Below are 18,245 nucleotides of genomic sequence, written 5' to 3'. Positions count from 1 at the left end.
AGATAAATATTCCATGTGCTAAAGGTCAATCCATTCCTTTTAGCCATCAGTCTGATTGAAAAGCTGCAAATCCCACAAATTCTAAGAAGATTTCAAAAACTAGTTGCTGTCACACAATCTGGAATGTTCTCAAAATACAAGTCTGTTTAAAAGTACTTTGGTGTTTCCACTTATGATCATAGGTGTGTGTGTTATTTTTTTAAAAATTCTTCCATTTTGGATTAAAGATATCAACTAAACCACTTCAAACCTGCTAGGAGAGCTGAATTTTTAACCTCCCCTGTATTTATTTAACTTTGCATGGGTAGAAGCTACTTAACTTATTTCCGATGACCTGTATATCATAGGTACCTAGAACGAAGTCAAATACTGGGTTTTACCATTTTCCAGTCAATAACTTCAGAGATTCTTGTTAGTTGACCAACTGCAATAGTCTAAGTATTTTTAATTTCATAGTTTTTATGGGAGGAAAAAAATAAAAAATAGTAATCCAAATTGAAAAGGTGAGTTCATGAGGCATGCAGAATTTTTAGCTTGTTTTGGTAACCTGTGAGAAGGTGAAATTAGACCCCAGTAGTTTTCATTTTGCTGTGGACTGGTTAGAGAAGTATGCCACTCATGATTAAAGCATGTGAACTGCTGTTTTTGAGGAGCTCTGACATTCTGTGCACATAAGAGGAGACATCTCAGACACTCTTGTTACAGAACCAGGCCTCAGAGATGTAGGGTGAAACTCTCCTGCCCTGCAAAGGTCTACCAGGCAAAAGCCTCCAGCTTTTCCAGGACAGATTTCTTCAAATGCTTGTAGGAGAAGCTGGTACCTACAAAAATAAAAGCATTCTTGTCTCAGCTTGTTTCTACATTTTTCCTGAGATCTGGCAGTGATCATGGTATTATGTATGGTGATTGCATTGACACTGTGCTCTCTGAGCACAGGTTCCTGTCTAGTTTCACTGGAATCACACTGAGCAGATACATTTCCTTTACCTAATGAAAATATATAGCCCCCCACCTCCATGGTGCCCACCAGGAAGCAAAGGTGGCTGTCACTGGGAGAGGACACTCTGTCCCAGCTCCCCCTGCTCCTTCCTGAGCTGCATTTGCTTGACTTTCACAGGCAAAGTCAAACCTGGAAAGTGTGGACTCATTAACAGATTACTCTCAAATTCTTAGGCTGAAAGTCTAATAAACATGTCTGGAGAACCATTTTAAAACAGCAGCTCCTGGACATGCCATTGCCGGTAGCTAATTCTCATTCAAATGAAACAACATGAATGAGAATCTAGGCTGCTTTATTAGGAATAGAATCACTCAGGCGTGGCATTCAGCTTTGGTCCAAAATGAGCTTTCCCTCACCGAATGGCTTCCTTTAGCAGGGTAAACAGTGACCACCTGCTATTCTCTGAGCTGCAACCAAAGCACAAGGAGCACTTTTTTATTTTAACTAGCTTGCAGCCTGAGTTGCATATCCCCATGGATATTAATCAGCAAATTTAGAGCTGTAGTGCTATCAAAAAATGTAACATTTTAAATATATTTTCATAAAGTACAGGGTCAAAGTGAATGTTAATCTTTAACGGGATGAAAATATGTCATTTCCTTGTGGGAATTAAAAAGTAGACATAATCTATAACTGACTTATAAAGTAGACAATAAGGCAGTCAGCTTTATCCAGGAATAAAATATTTGGCATTTTAGAGGAGTATTTTCTATGAATTATTCAAAACAGAGATAGAACTATGCCTCGGCTGTGAAATTATTTCCTGGCATTCGTCAAAGCTCTTTTCCACTAATTAACTAAATATCTTCAATCAGTGATTTCTGTGTTTATTTATTAAATAGGCCACAATACATTGCAAGCCACATTGCCAAGTTGTCTTTTATTTTAAAGAAATAATATTTAGAAACCAAATCCCCAATTAGAATGCAAGCCTTTGAATTTCAGGGTGCCATTCAGGTATTAGTAGAAATTACTTATCTCAGTGTTTATATCTTAGTCTCCTGCTACCTGTGGTGAGAGTCCCACTTTGTAATTCAGTATATGGTCTCTTGGATGATTTCTCTGTTTAAAAACATGAAAATTATTTACAAAATATGATCCATAAGTACCTTAAACAACTGTTTGATTGGTCATAGCTTTCCCATAGTTTAGTCTTCTAAAGTGAAATAGGCAGGGAAGTTTAACAGTATCTCTATTTCCTATAAAGAAAGAGAGCATAAGTTCTGACACGCACTGGGAAAAATCTTTTTAACTTTAATTGTGTTATGCAAATATAAAACTGGAGTGGTAGCACCAGTTATTTTTCCTCTTTTTAATTATGGTTTAGGTGTAATGATTGTTTCAGGGTTTGCTAGTGAGCTGAAATGTTTAGGAATTGTTACTTATTAATATAATACTTCAAAAATTAAAAATACTGTACAGAAATACACACTTCTGCACAGAAATCACTATGTCCCTTTTGGCAAATAGTAGCCACTTTCAGTGTAAAGACAAAGTTACTGTTCAACAAGGCACAATGCCACTACTCAGTAGAGTAATAAACTGAGGACCCAACTCTCCCTCCTACAACAAATCTGCTTTCTCACCTTTTTTGTTCTGCCTCTTTGCTGCCATCTAAATAAGGTTCCGATGCTCACAGGCCACCACTGCTTGGGACTTCCGGTTGGACTTAGGCTGGAGAATGTGATTTTTTTGTCAGGGTAGTAACATTAACCACATTTTCCAGACTCACTTTGTTTTGTATACATGGAAGAGGAAGTAAATGTAGTGTTGTTGTACAAAAGCTTGCTTATTACAGGGAAAGAGAAAAACCAAAACTGATTTTAAAGTATGGCTGTGTTGTTATTTGTCTTTAGAACAAATATTTCTAGGTGGAACACCAGCAGACCGGAGACAGGGGAGTGAAGGTCCAAACTACCCAAGGGCCAATTGAGACAACAAGGAGCATTTACAAACATCCCATTTCAGAGGTGGGAGACACTCTCAGGTGCTGGCTGGCTTCAGTCAGAATTTGGGAAAACACTTTGGAAAACAGATTAAGAAAATTAGTGCACATTAGAAAGCATGCCCCAAGACAAGAAATTATAGGGCAGGCAGAATTTTTTTGAAACCAAACCTCTCAGTTCAGTGAGTACATATCTATCATTCTGTGTGTATTATTAACTAAAGATTGGCATTTCTTCTGCTATGCCCTTTTTCTTTAAATAAGCTGCTTTGAATTTTGTGACCTGAGTTTTAATCCCTTTTTAAAAAATGTGTAATTTGGCCAGCTTAAAGAGAAAGATTTTTTTCCACAAATTTTATTTGCTCAATCTTCTTTTTACCTTTTTTTACTGTCATTTAATATTGATTGCATTCAGAGAACTCCCCACAATTATTATATCTCATAAAAATATGTTTATAACCCTTCACAGTGTACCTGGAGCAAAACTTTCCTTTTTGTGCACACCTCCCTGCTTTCACTGACATTGACTTTAATTTGGTAAGTTATTCTGTAGTTTGTCATGGCTGTGAGATCCTTTTGTAACTCTTCAGAGTCAACTTCAAGACAGACTATGCCAAAAATGTCTGTGTGCTGAAGAGACTTAACGGTGACTGACATCAGATTCATCCTCACTTTCAGTTCCAGACTATGTTGAACTTAGATATGCCTCAGTACTGATCTTAAGAAGATTTTGCAAATTTTTGGGTACATAAACCTTCTCCATTTCTCCATTGTATAAACATGTCATTTGTTTCTAACCTTCTTTGATCACCCATTAATCCATAAGAAAAATTCCTCTGTTATCCCAGGAGTGCTTAGTTTCTTTAAAAGAGATAATGTTAAATGCCTTTTGAAAATCCACATACATTGTATCCTTTGGATCAGCCATATCCACATGTTCATTTATTCTTTTTTCAACTGTAAGAAAACTATGACTTTCACCAAAAGCCTATTCCCAAATATGTCATATTCCTCACTGCATTACTATATTTATTCATTATCAGGTCATTTAATTTCAATGGTTTTGTGGAAATCAGATTTACTGATTCATATTTCCCAGAATCATGAGAGGAGCTTTACTTTAAAGCCTGATGACATGTTTCCCATGTTCCCATGTTTCTCTAACATTAAGACAGATATAAACAATAATCTTGTGTTAATTAGCAGCTCAACAATTTTATATTTACCTTTTTTTAAGAAGTCTAGAAGCAGTGCTACTAAGTTTTAGTGATTTGTTACTCTTAAGCGTGTTAACTTATTTTAAAACTCTTTCATTGACATACCAGTCTGATACATTTCCTCTGGCTCATTCCCTTTATAGAATGATTGTGATATAGGAATGATCCAGTCAGCCTGTCTGCAATCACTACATGTTAGAAAAATATTCTTCCTTAACAATATCTTGGAACTAGGCTAGCTTTCTTTTTCTGATAGGTTTGAATAAGAATCAGCTTCTCTTCACTAAAGATTAGTTTCTCCAAAATTTTGGCATGTTTTTTTGTGATTTTGGTTTTAACTTGTCAAGGATTATGGTCCTTTTTAGCCTTCTTTCCTGGACATCTTTATCACGTTTTGATTTTTAGACTTATCCCAGAATTTACCCACATACTTGCACTTTCTTGTTTTTCCTGCACTCTAGTTTTCTCCTTTCTTTTTAAATTAATTTTTAAAACATTTCCTTTTGTTTCCTTTTTAAAAAAATTTCCACTTTACCTAAAAATTTAGGATATGGGGGAGAACTCTTTCTCTTTTACATACGAAATACAAATATAGAAAATTTCTTCAAGAGAAAAGATCCTTTTATGTGAGCAGAGATCACACCATCAACAGGTTTATTCTCTGTGTCTTCAGGTGTGAATGGAGTACCTTTAAACAATGTTTTAATACACTTATGAAAATGAATTAACAGTAGGTGGCCTTAAAATCTCACTAACAAAACTCAAATCTCTGAGATGAAATTTAAGAGCCAAGACATTTCTAATATCACCTGATTGATAGCTTTAAGAGGGGAACCTTACTTATTCCTAGTTTTCCCATTCACCCAAGACTACTAAAATAATCAGGTTTATATAGCTTTCTGTATAATTTAAAGTCTGCTCACTTGTGATAAAACTGAAGAATTATTATAACTAACAGATAAAATGGTTTCTTAGATTAATAGATTCCCTATATCTCTGACAATATTTAGCAGCCAGTCTGTAATATACTGCTCTTTAATTACCACCTACAAAGGAGAATTTTTTTCAATTTCATATTATTAAGGTTAATATTCATATAATTTATAGGGATGAAAACTTCAAAAGGTTGAGCAATCTTGTTTTTCAGGAAGCATATAATTACCTGAGTGTATCCCAGTATTTTTCTGGTTCCTCTACTAACTACTCTCTTCTGTCACACCTATCTTTTAAGGAAGATTGTCTTTGAGCACTAGTCTGTATTTTTTGACTTTGTCATTGACCTTACAACCAGTTGTGTCTATTGGTGGAATTGTAAATTTAATAAGCATTTTGGCTGACTCATGTAGGGTCTTTCAGACCTTTCCTACTCTCTTTAAAGGCTCTTCTTTTACCTTAACCTCATATGTCTTCACACAAACCCCACAGAGCTTCTCATTTTTGTCCCACTGTACTGTTCGTGTGACAGTAAGAGATGCAGCAAAGTCTGAATAATAATATTAAACCTGTATAATTTTTCCCTAGATCACAGTGCATATAACATTGGACATCAGCAGACAGCCAAGAGCTGATTCCTTTAATGGCTAAAGCTCTTCAACAGAAGGGTCAAATGTCAAGGGGAAAGTCTGGGTGGGAGGGTAAGTCAGTTGTGGAAGGTGGAGTCAGAAAATTACCCTTATCAGGGCAGTTAGAGAACAAGGTTAAAACTTCTACTTTAACTTACACTTGTGGTTTTTCCAAACTAATCTGTCACTCCCTAATTAATGCTAAGAAATAATAATGAGCAACATTATGGAGTGCCACCACTTAGGATAATGCTAGTATCCCATACTACCCATCTATAAAAATTCCCTCTGAGCCAGAGGTCCTTAACCTTTTGTGCAGCAAACTACAACATTTACCACTCTGACAGCCTAAGGGTTGTGTTGAATTTGCATATACATCTAAATCTATTCACATACATAAGTTGTCTTACAAATGCACTGCAAAATCCTATACTTGTTACTTAATTGAAAATTGTCAGTAAAGGCTGTATTTAATGACAAAAGAAAAAAGACAAGACAAAGTTATGTGTTATAAAACTTATGCAATGTTTTTTCACAGAATATTTTATTTACAATTTAATTATATCCATTCTGAGAATGATTTCATAAGGGACTTACATAAATCCATTTCAGAACAAATAATTTATGGCTTAAAATGGACTAAAATGTACTTGGCAAGTTACTAGAAGCTGATGGATTTTCAACACTATTCACCAATTCTAAACAAAGTTCTTCTTTAAGCGAACATTCTTTCCAGGAAAATACAACAAACAAATAAACAAATGAAACCAAACAAAAACATGAAAATAGATACAGCTTGTCTTTTTAATTTTCTTTTTTTCTCTTTCCTTTTTTCTTCTCTCTATTTTCTTCCTTCTGTTTCATTCTCACTCCTTGATTTGAAAGAGCTTTTACACTGTTGTTGCAATTTCAGCATGAGAACATGTTGACATTCCTGGGTAACCACAAGAATAGTGAGAAAAGAGCATCTCAAGAAAGCCAAGCTCATTACAACAGCCTGGAGTGAGAGCTGGCAGGAACAGGCCCTAAAAGCTCTGTGTGAACGGCTCTTCTGATCACGGATGTTTTCCTCCTGCAGGGGAAAGCCACTTTCCAGAAAGATGCCCACAACCCAGATTTGAACCAGAGCACAGGCTGCAAACAACAGGTCCAAAGGCACGTGCACTGATGGCTTATGAGCTTTATGAGGGAAATGTAATACAGTGCCCCCACACCTCACCACTTCATACATTTGGTGATCCCTTAACAAATGTGTACTGACCTCCTAAGGGAATCATGGAATTCCTTTGAAGAAGGTTGATTATGCCTGATGGTCAATGACTGGTGCTTGCTACAGAATAGATGTTTCTGTCAAACAAGCTTCTTTCCAAAAGATTTCAGGTGGATCACTCAGACTGTTCCTGAAAAATAGGGGTGTGACCTGCTTTCCCAGTGGACCAGTTTCTCTTACACCTTTCATCAGATTTTCTCTTAGGAAAAGACATTCAAAAAATGCAGTGTGTCTTCAAGTTTCATTTTCTTAATACCCCTTTGCATCCAATTTTAAGATTTAAATGTATGTTTATTTTCATGTAGGTAAATATATCCACAGAGTGTCAGCATAATATATTTGTACAGTCCTGCAAAGATGCTCATAAAAACTGTACTGTTTTCTCTGTCTCAGCCTATGAATTTAGTCATAGTATTTATTGTCTTTAGCTGATAAATGGCCTCTTCCATAAATATTGCTTTCATATACAACAAGAATCCAAGTCTGACCCATAACATTGACATTGTCACAGAGAGGAGTGATATTTCACTTTTAGCAAGCAAAAAAGTTAGTGATTTTGTTGGTGTGACTAATTAAATTTTCACTACATTTATGCTGTACTGAGGTATCATGATTTGGAGATAATTTCTGGAGCCAGTCAGTTTTATTTAGTATTCTTCAAACACAGTCAAAGGCATCCAGAGTTTGAGACTGACATTTATTTTGTTTTGTGTAGGTAAAATCTAGGCTAAGTAAATTCTCTTCTCATGTCAGTGTAAATCTGGGAGTAATTCTACTGAAAGTAAAGTGAGTCAGATTTGTGCACACACAGTAAAAATAAATTCAGACCTCATAATTTCTTCATTGCTATATCCAATGGCATGCTATGAACTTGAAAAAGATGGGTCTCTGTTTTTCTTAGTGGAAACTGACAGCATCTTCAACAAACATGCAGCCCCATAAACATTTTCGTACTTCAGGTAAGAGGATGTCTATATTAGTATTGGAACCTGAAACTGACAAAGTATGCTGAGTTTTTGTTCTAAAATATCTCACCATTGTAAAAGCCACAAAGGGTTTGCAAATTATTTTTTTTTACAATTCCTCAAGAATTTTGTTAGTGGTTTAAGCTTTTTAAATCTATATTTTGGCAGATATAGGAACTTTTTTCCAGCTAGAAATTTTGCTCAAGTAGAATTTAAGGACTGTGCACATGATTGTATTAGAAACAAGATTTCCCATGATCATATTAAATCATATTAGATCATATAATGTGCACATTATCAAATTAGAAACAAGGCTTGCCCAACAATCAAATCAGAGCAGTAACAGAGCAACAGCATGTATGGGGATCAAGAGGATAGCAAATGCTGAGAAAGAATTCAGACAGCACTGCGCCTCTCACAAATGTACTGAATGGTTGTGGGAGCACATAAGTGTAAACCACATAGATCAGATGCTGCCAGGACCTGCTGGGCTTGTGAACTTCATCCTGTCTGAGAAAACACAGAAAAGAATCTGCCAGCGAGCCCTTGCCTGCACTCCCCTCATTGATGAAGCAAAGCAATGGCCTCTCATTGGGAACTGATCCTGTTATCCTCTCTAGTGCAAAGCACAGGCAGTTCCCACCAGAATCTTTTGCATCAAAACTGTCAGAGACAGGAGCATGTGATGTGGGAGACTTTGTTCAGTGTCTTTCTCAGATGGAGATTATCCAGACTCCTATTTTGCACCTCCCAGACGGGTGTCCTAACCATAGAAATAGAAATGAGGAACCTCTGAGCTCCTTAATGCATCTCCCAGCTATGCTGGTCTGCATTAAAGCAAGCCCACATCTGTCTCCATGAACAGCAACTACTGCCATGAGACTGTGCAGCGCAGTTTGACAAGATGCCCAGTTTTTAAGATTTGGATTTACAAATGCCTTCTCAGGTTTTCTATGCTTCCAAGGGACCTATGGGACTGATTTCCACAGGTCCTTGGATATCACTAAGCATCCATTTCCCTGCTCCAGCTGATGTGACTGCTTATGTGCATGTGTCAGTCTTGTGTGTCTGCACAACTTACCCTCTTCTGGAGAGTGAGATGGGGTCTGGTATTGAATATGCATCAGGGACACATGGATCTGAGCCCATGGCAACCTTCACAGGAGTCCTGTGGAGCAGACAGAGAGGCTGTCAGGCTGACACAGCCGAGTGCCTTGCATATTATTATCTGTTTCTTCCAGTCTCCAGCTGACTCTTACTGACTTTGCCACTGGGGTTTAAATTTGTGACCACCTTACACTTCAAATCTTATTTATGCAGTCAGTTTAGTAAAATGGTATTAAAATAGCACCACTGCACCTCACATTTTCACCATTCCTTCATGTCTGTAGTTTAACCAGGGTCAGTAGTATTTTTAAATAACTTGCAGCAAATGTGTTAAGTACTTAAACAATAGGCTCCATCAGTTTCAGAAAAGCTGTTTTATTCTACTAAGTCAATTATCAGTAGTTTCAAAAGTCCCTAAATAAGTAGTTGTCTGACAGATCATAATAGCTCCTTCTGTTACTCTATGCCAACTCATATACTGCTGCAGAATAATTTGCCTTATTCTTTTGTTTAGGATTTGAAAAACAATCATGTTGAAAGGAAGCAGAAGAAATATTATAATAATGGAACAACAAAACAAAAGCAATTTGGAGAAAAATAAACTTCCTGCTCTAAATATTGCTGTGTTCTTTTAGCAATGCATTTTGCCATATAAGCAATGGATTTACCAAATCTCTCAGATCTCTGGCAGTAACATTAACATGCCATGGTTGCATTGACTGAAATCATCTGTCCCTTATTGCCATCAGATTGGTATTCATCACCAGCCCCTTTCACAACTGATGCTGAGCCTTGGGGAAACCACCTGGTTGTCTGTGCTGTAAGGGAAAAACCTCACTTCTTGAATGTCTTTTATGCCAAAAGCATCCCAGCTGGAAGTAACACTACGAAAAAAAAAAAAAAGGAAAAAAAAAAAAAAAAGGATGTGGCTTTATTAATGGGCTCCCATCAGGTGTGCTGTGTGCTTTCACGTTCCATAATTGCTTTGGAGATTGAGCTTTCCTGAGTGTTCACAGAGGCCAGCCTTCAACTGCGATGTGCAAATGGCCGTGGCGCTTGGTTGCCCAGGATTAGCTTCTAGGCTCTCCACTCAAAGAGAGAAAAACCATACTGCAAGACCACTTACGATCTGCTGTGGCTCTCCAAACCAGTCAGCAGACACATGAAGAAAACCCTTTGTGACCACTTGCCAGACACACCTCGGATAACGCCTGCAAAGCTATGGGATCCCCATGGATACCATGGGATATGGACAGGCAGACAGTCTCTGAGATAGCAGCAACTGGAGCCGGCAGCATCTTCAGGATCAAGGCCAAGGGAAGGTAACGCTGAGCAGTGCTGGGCTCTTTGTAGCCCATAGCAGCAATAAGCTGAATATAGCCTCTGAAGCATTTTCATGCAGTGTCCCAGATACAGGTAATTTCACCAACAATGAATTGAGGTGTTCATTACATCCTTAGCCAAGGCCAAATTTTAGGCTGGGAAGAAGCCACTGGCTCCTACTTATAGCAAGAAGACATAGAAGAGTGGAGTGTTTTGCTTTCATTGTGCACATGGGACAAATGTGTAACAGGAACTCAGTCATTTAATGAACAGATACACATACTCTGGTTTGGCTCCTTATCCCAATTATCCATCCTTTTCAGCCAGCATTATTCTACTCCTGCATGTCTGCTATTGGAGGTACTGCACCTACAGTCAGTATTGTGTGGAGACTCACACTATGAAAAACCAATGTCCATGAAGGAGACAATGGAGTCCTCAACTGTATTTCCATAAGGGGAGAGAGTCTACTGGGGCATACCCCCGTGGGATTTCTCTCTTGAGGTTTCAGAGGACACAGCCTCCTTCAATGCTGAACTCTGGGTCACATGTTGCCCTCTTTCTTTCCCCACTGGCTGAGGTACTAGGAAGGTACAGATTTCCTGAACTGCCTACCACATATTCCCCCCTTGACCATATCATTTTGTCCCAAAGCTCAGAAGTTCAGGCTGTCTGGGTTTCATGGTTCCACCAGAAGTTCCAGTTGTCTGGGCTCTGCAAAAGGCTTTGCGTGGGCCCATTGTCTATTACCTTGAAGTTCAGGAGTTCAAGCTGTAGTCAAACTGTCTTGAGGTCTGTAAAAAATGTGTGGGGTTTGAGGTGGGCAGAGCATTAAGACTCATTTCAAAGACATTAACACCCATTTCTCCTAAAGACCCTCACCCATCAAGTTTTTTGTTAAGACAGTCAACACTCGTCTTTCCTATCTGTCTCTGCAGGCATCTTGAAAATGTTGAGTTAGGGCAATATCCAGTGAAAATGTTGAGTTCAGACAATATCCATTTGGATGTGGATCACCACACTTCCAAATACTGTTTTTATGGACTTCCAGTTTTAGTCTACAAGCACCTGCTAACCCCATAAATTTAGAAGACGTGTAGAAACTACTATAAAGGAAATTATAAAATAAACTGACATGGGCATGTGGAGACCCCTTTCTGAGCAGAAATCCATTTACAGTGGAATAATAAAAGAAAGCAAAATCAGTTACCACAAATCTTCAAAGAATAGTTTAAGCTGGCTTTATCTGTGCTTGTTGCTGAACAGAGAAAAGCAGACAAAAATTTGACCTGGTGGTTTTGTTTAGCTTATACTTCATATGCAGTTCATCATTTGCCTTCAATGCTCACATTATCAGATGAGTCTTTCCCTCTCCATGCATGACATGTATTCCTACTGTCCAAAGTTTGGTTAATATCCACACATAAATCCAAACATTTGTAGCAACTCTTGGGTCAATTTGTGGAGAAGTTCCTGAAAATCCATAAGTAGTTCTAACGGGTTTGCATTCTTTGTCCCTCTTTCTGTGTGTATTGTGATAGGGGGAAATGGAAGGAAATAATGTCTTCTTCATTAGAATTCAAAGACAAAGTTTCTTTGATGCTTTGCTCATTATTTTTATAAATAGCCATAAAATAGTGCATTCTTTATCCATATTTTAACAGATCACTATGTTTACTTCCCTATACTTTTTTTTTCCCCTGCAAACTGCAGATAAGGAGTTACTCATATGTGGCATAAAGCTCTTTTTTAAAAAAATTAGTCATGGTGACTAATAGTTGATATCTTTCAAACTTCTGGCTATTCAGTTACGACATGATTGAGATGCAGAATCAAAATTCATAAGAAATATCAAAAGCCTTTTGTCAGACTCAGAAAACCAAAGGACTATGAAGTCGTATTATCTCGGGGACAGTGAGATGAGAAACTATGGCATACTCAAATGAGAAATTTTAAAAGGTTTAGCCAACAGTACTCAATGAACATTGCTTTACTGAGACAAAATTATCTGAAATATTTCAGACCATTTCCTAAGGTTAGCTATCAGGGCAAAAAAAGAAGAGGATATTATGTATTATTAGTGCTGGGCTTTTAAATACATTTGACCACAGGCCATTGAAGCAGAAGATAATGTGGTTTTTTAGTGTGAACATGTTTTCCATGCATAATAAGTAGTGATCAAAAATGCATAAAAAGGAGTAGCCCAATGATAGAAGACTATTTGTGGGTTTTCTTACTGTAATGGGAAATGGACTTTAATTACTTCTCAGAATTTGTATCAAAGAAGACTATTTTTATCTACTTGGCTGTTGTAGTCCAACGCAACAGCCAAGTAGATAAACACAACTCCCTCCCTCTGTGTGGGAGGCTGCGCTAATGATCTCCACGTACATCTCAAAGCATTGCTCTTTGGAAGAACAAATCAAATTTGAAGATATCTGAGGCATTTTTAGTTTCTTTTCTTTTGAGTGGACTTTCCAGCCACACATAGTTGTATGTAGTCCATGAGAACTGTTGCATACTGTCAACAGGCTATCAGGCTAGATGCTCGCTTATTTTTCTGACAAGACTGAAAGCATACATTTTTTCTAAGAAAAAATATGTTCCCTGGAGCAATAATTGAACCACTAGCAGGACACGCAAAGACTTTCTAAATTTTCTGAAAGCTTTACCTTTCAATCATTTGGATGCCTTTCATGGAAAGGTATTGAAATTCTCAGTTATGTCTCATGAAACTACCCGTGTCAGAGGAAATAACAAAACAAACAAACACACACACACACACACAAAAGGCACCAACAAAATTTAAAGAAACCACAGATTTATATCTTCAGTGCCCCACAGGAAACCTTCCAAGACACGATCCTTAATGGTGATCCCTGGATTTCCCTGCCTGGAACCTATTAGTACTTCCCAGAGCAGCTCCTCTCTGCTCTGTGCACAGCCCTTCTCGGTCCATCTAATTTTTAAATTTTGCTCACTTCTTCTCCTATTGATCCCTCACTAACATCACTGTTTCTAAATCTGCTTCCAGGATTTAATATCTCCATCACATTTTCCCCATCATCCCTCCACATTTCTTTTTTTTCAGGGTGCTTGTATGACTCCGATTTTCCAGGGCTCTCATCCTCTCAAATCTCCCCTACTGTTTGCATGGCCCTTCCTTCTTAGACCTACAGACATCTTTCAGCTCCTCATTTGGTTCACTATTTTAAAAGCATAAACCCTCTTCTCCCTGTATCAACATTTGCTTCTTGTACTTGTCTCTCCCTCCTCGTGCTGCTCTGCACACATGGGCTGGGCAGCTGCAGAAAACATGAAATGGCCATTCTCTTCCTTGCCTAGGGGCAGGATTTATTAGATGCTGAACCTCAGAAAGCTCGAATCTCTCAAGATAGTTCAAAATATGGGGCAGATTCTCAAAAATGGGTTCCATGGGCCAGACTACAGGAGAGTAGTTTGGGCAGGCAGTGTGGGAGGAACCCCGGAGCAGCATCTCTCCCTCCTGCAGCTGGGTGCTGGCAGAACCAAACTGGGATTACACTCTCCTGCTTCCCATCTCAGTGGGCCTCAGAGCAGAGGAGATACAGGTTTCTCTGCTTTAGTCATTAGCACTGTTTATGAAGCTGTATTGTAGCCCTCCAGAAAGTGTAACACCAAGAGCCCTGGCTTTTTTTCCTAGATCAATATAACTTCCTACATTCCCCTTGCTGTCACTGCTGTAAATACCCCTGACTGACCTAGTCAAAGCATGATACTTCTGTATGCAAAACAATGTTTTAGAGTTCCTGTGGATGAAAGTCTCTCATCTGAAGTCTATTATCTGCATGGCCATGTCATCTGCTTGCAAGTATACCGGGCAGGACAGAGAAAAATATGACCCTAAACTAATGTTCAAATTTAGATTAATACTTCCCCAAGCTCTATTTCCATTAGTGCTAATACAGGAATGCATAGATCGTAAATTGTCCTTTCAGGCTCTGACAATTCTAAATTTAGTGCCAATGTTAATTAAGCAAGAGAAAATTAGGCAATGCAACAGATTTGGGGAGCAGGCAGTGGAAGGGGAGAGATAGGTCAGCAGTTTGACAGTTTCGGGACATAATAATTTAGTGAACAAACATCATGAAGATAAACCTGAATATTTCAGTGCTTTTAATAATTTGTAGCATTTAAGGACAGCAGATTATTTTTTAATTATCTGGATTCCACATAACTAGAGAATAATCTTGATTTACCCTTCTCCTGGCCTTTTCTGTGTTGACAGAAAGAGTTCATTTGTTACTCTGACATACGTGCTAATTACTGTGCCCATATGTACACCCAGCACGTTTTACTGACTACTGTATGAGAGAGATTTTTGAGGGGTTAATAAATGTCAAAAAATCTTATGTAAACATTTTCTTCTCTTTTCTTTCATACAATATAGGAGTCTGTTTAATAAACCCCAAATCAGTATAAGGTCACAATGTGTTTGGCTTTAAAAGTGAAGTTAGGGTAAGTAATTACAAAGGGTCCACTGTGTTCCTTATTTAGTTGCATATTGCAGAGAACTGAATGGGATGATTAATAATCATGTTCTACACTGAAAGAATGTAATTTATAAAGGTTTATGTAAATACAGCAGCAGAATTAGTTGTTCATTTACCATTGCCCTGTTAGCACGTATGAGAATTCTAGCATTTTTAGAAATCAACAAAGCCAAGATCCTCACAGGAGTTCTGTGCTTAAATACCTTTGAGAATGTGGGCCCAAGGTACTAAAATAGCTTAGTATTATTGAATGTTTAGTTAAAATTAGACAGAATACTGGCATGTGCAGTAATGTTTGCTGAGAAGTCTGGGTTATACTGAGCTATGTTGGCAGTAGAAGAAGACTGGAGAGAATGAAAAGCTCTCACAAGATCATTGAACTGAAAAAGAGCAAAATAAATAAAATTAATCATCAGTATAGAGTAAATTGCATTTTTAAAGTGAACATAACTCAGAATCCAGGACAGGATGTTCTTTTAATTAATTCATTAATGTCAAAATTTTGATTTAAATCATGTTGATTTTTTTTTTAATCAGCACGATCTGCAAGAAGCCTGGAAAAAAATGAGTTTTCTCCAGCATTGTCTGTAGCCCATGGCACACTGCCATGACAGTAGTGAGGTGGTACTTACCTGCAGCAAGCACCAGCAGGCACGTACTGACCATCAACACAATCAACAATAACTCTGCTCCATCAAGTCACTAATAGTAATCTAGGTCATCAGTTTAGAGCACAACAAATACATCTCTCTCACCTTCTCAATGGAAGCTGTTATCACACACAGATTCACTGAGGCTAGAAAGATTTGGGTTCCTAAATATCTCAGTGGATCCAGCAGTTAGTAAGCAGTATAGTAAGGTAACTACTAGCTTCTGAGAGAGGAGTAAAACTTGCTTCACCCTTCCTCATGAAGACTGAGTGCTAAGTAGAAAGTATTCTATAATTTTCACTTTGGAATACAGCATGGTTTGTCTTTTATGAAGATAACCAGATCCTGGGTTGTATTACACTTTTAATTCATTATACTTTTTACTGCTATTCATAGAGATTCATGTTAAGAACAAATACCAAGTTTGTATCTATTTATATTTCAGATCCTATTAAACTCCCAAATGTGGTTCATAAATAGGGCAGTAAATGGAGTTGCTTTTTTGAATGAAAAGTCCTTGGTAACTTATTGACCAGGTAATAAAAGGAAAGTGCTTGCATTCCATACTGAAAAGGCTGGATCATGCACTGCCACAGCCAGTGGGAGTTCTGCCACTGACTTCAGTGGGAGTGCATAGTGAGGCTGTTTTGTTCCTCATTCAGTTTGGTTAACAAGATTTGTGCTACAGTCTCTTTTCACCAAAATGCTGGCAGGCTTCTTACAACATTACTGGAAACGAGGCCCTATACAAATTGCTAAGGCCTTTTGTATTTTAATGTCTTTTTTGTAATGATATTCAGTCCTTTGGGGCAGCTGCCTAAGAGAGACATTTGTCAACTTCACTTTGTTTTTCGGACAGATGAGCCAGAGCCAAAACCATAGACCTGAATAACTTGAAAATCCAGAGGAGCTTGGATCCAGATTTGAGCCCACAATTTGAGGCCCTTGCTGATTAGCAGGCCAAAGTTTCAACCTCTGATCGTGTGCTGTGCTTTAACAAGCTGTGCTCATGCTTATAAAGGGGCTCAATATTTGCTGCCAGCGTCGTCAGGATCGAAGCACAGGGCTCCCTAGCAGTGTCCTGGCTCTGACACTGTCCTACAGCCATTGCCTACAAAAGAGTGCAGAAACGGAAAACACAGCAATATTCCCCAGCACAGCTCCACATCCTCAGCAGCACTCTGGGGTGGAGTCTTTGCATTGCCAGAAAATTTTCTTTGTTAGCACCAGCCATTCCCTTCTGGGTTACCTATTACTATTCATGGTCCTCCTGCTCCCGAGGCAAACATTTCTAAGGGAGAGCTTGTAAAATCCCACTGCTGCTTTGTGCACGTGAGCTGAGATGGGCAGGTCTGAAACAGAGATCATGGGGAAGAACTAAGAGAGAAAGAGGAATGGCTGCAGAAACTCTGTGCTTGGAAAGATTAAAATCCCAGGCTCTAGGATACCCATGATATAGCTTTATACAGAAGTGTAACAATGGCCAGTTAGAAAATGGTTGGACTTAAATTAGTACAGCAGTCTTCCTTAGATAAAGTTGTCACTTATAACTGCAGTTCTGCCTTTTTGGGATAAATTACATGCACACAGACCAAAATGTAGTGAAAGTAAGGGCAAAGTATTTGAAATTATGTCTGTGAAATGCATATGCAAAACTAATTAATTTATAGATGGCATTTGTCCATATCCCCCATGTGATGCACTGAGAATCTCTCTGGTATTGTAGAATTTGAACACTTTGAAAAGAAATTGCCCGAGGGATTGAATGTCTTTCCTTTACATTGTTTTTAAAAGGAAGAATTTCTCACACTGTGTTTATTTGCTGCTAAGATACTGTTACACTAGCACCATCACAGCCTGTTTCTCACTGCAGTATCCCATAAATTAGGTTGTTGCAGGGAGTATCAAGAATGTGCATACACTGCCTGACTGGAGCAATTTTATCTGAATAATGTTTTGTGACCTTTCTTGCAAAAAGGTCCTGACTAAAAAAGCATAGATTTACCAGGCATCCTGGCTGTACTGAAAGATTGCAATTACCATTCTATTTTATCAGTATTAGTAGAGAGAGTTCCTGCCCTGACGTCTCCTCTCCAAACACAAATGAAAAGTTGGGAAGCTGTATGACTCAAGTAATGAAGTACATTAAATCCAGGTACCTGTTTCAAATTCAACAATTGTGGAAATGATGGAATAGCCATCGCCATCAAGATGACTTTCCAACAGGCTCAATGAGATGGTTTTGTGGACTCAGTCCAATTCTTAATGGACATAAGTCCACGTTACAAAAAGCAACACACAACTGGCAGTAATTGATACTCTTTTGGCACTCAACAGAGAAGTGAAGTATTGAATGAGCATGAAGAATGGACTAACCTTTCACCTCCCCCCCTGCATTCCAGGTCAGGGATGAGACATCTGATAGAGCTACATAGGAAGCTTGGGCTGCTGCTCTCCATGCCTCCCCGTGCTGTACCCAAACAAAGAACTTCCTTCTTAACAAGCATTGAGCTGACACTTTTCATGAACTTTAAATTTATGTTAAAAATTTGGAGGCTTTGGAAGTTAGTGTATAACCTCAGGATTCTGCCTAAAGAGTACAAGCCACTGCTCCACATAAAGCTGTCTCTCCCTGACTGCCAGCTGCATTAAAATCTATTACATTAATTCCCTG

Source organism: Onychostruthus taczanowskii, unplaced genomic scaffold, assembly GCF_017590055.1.
Source record: "Onychostruthus taczanowskii isolate IOZ18803 unplaced genomic scaffold, ASM1759005v1 scaffold3, whole genome shotgun sequence".
Lineage (NCBI taxonomy): Eukaryota > Metazoa > Chordata > Aves > Passeriformes > Passeridae > Onychostruthus > Onychostruthus taczanowskii.
The sequence above is the reverse complement of the archived record's forward strand: the minus strand, read 5'-3'. Positions refer to the sequence as shown.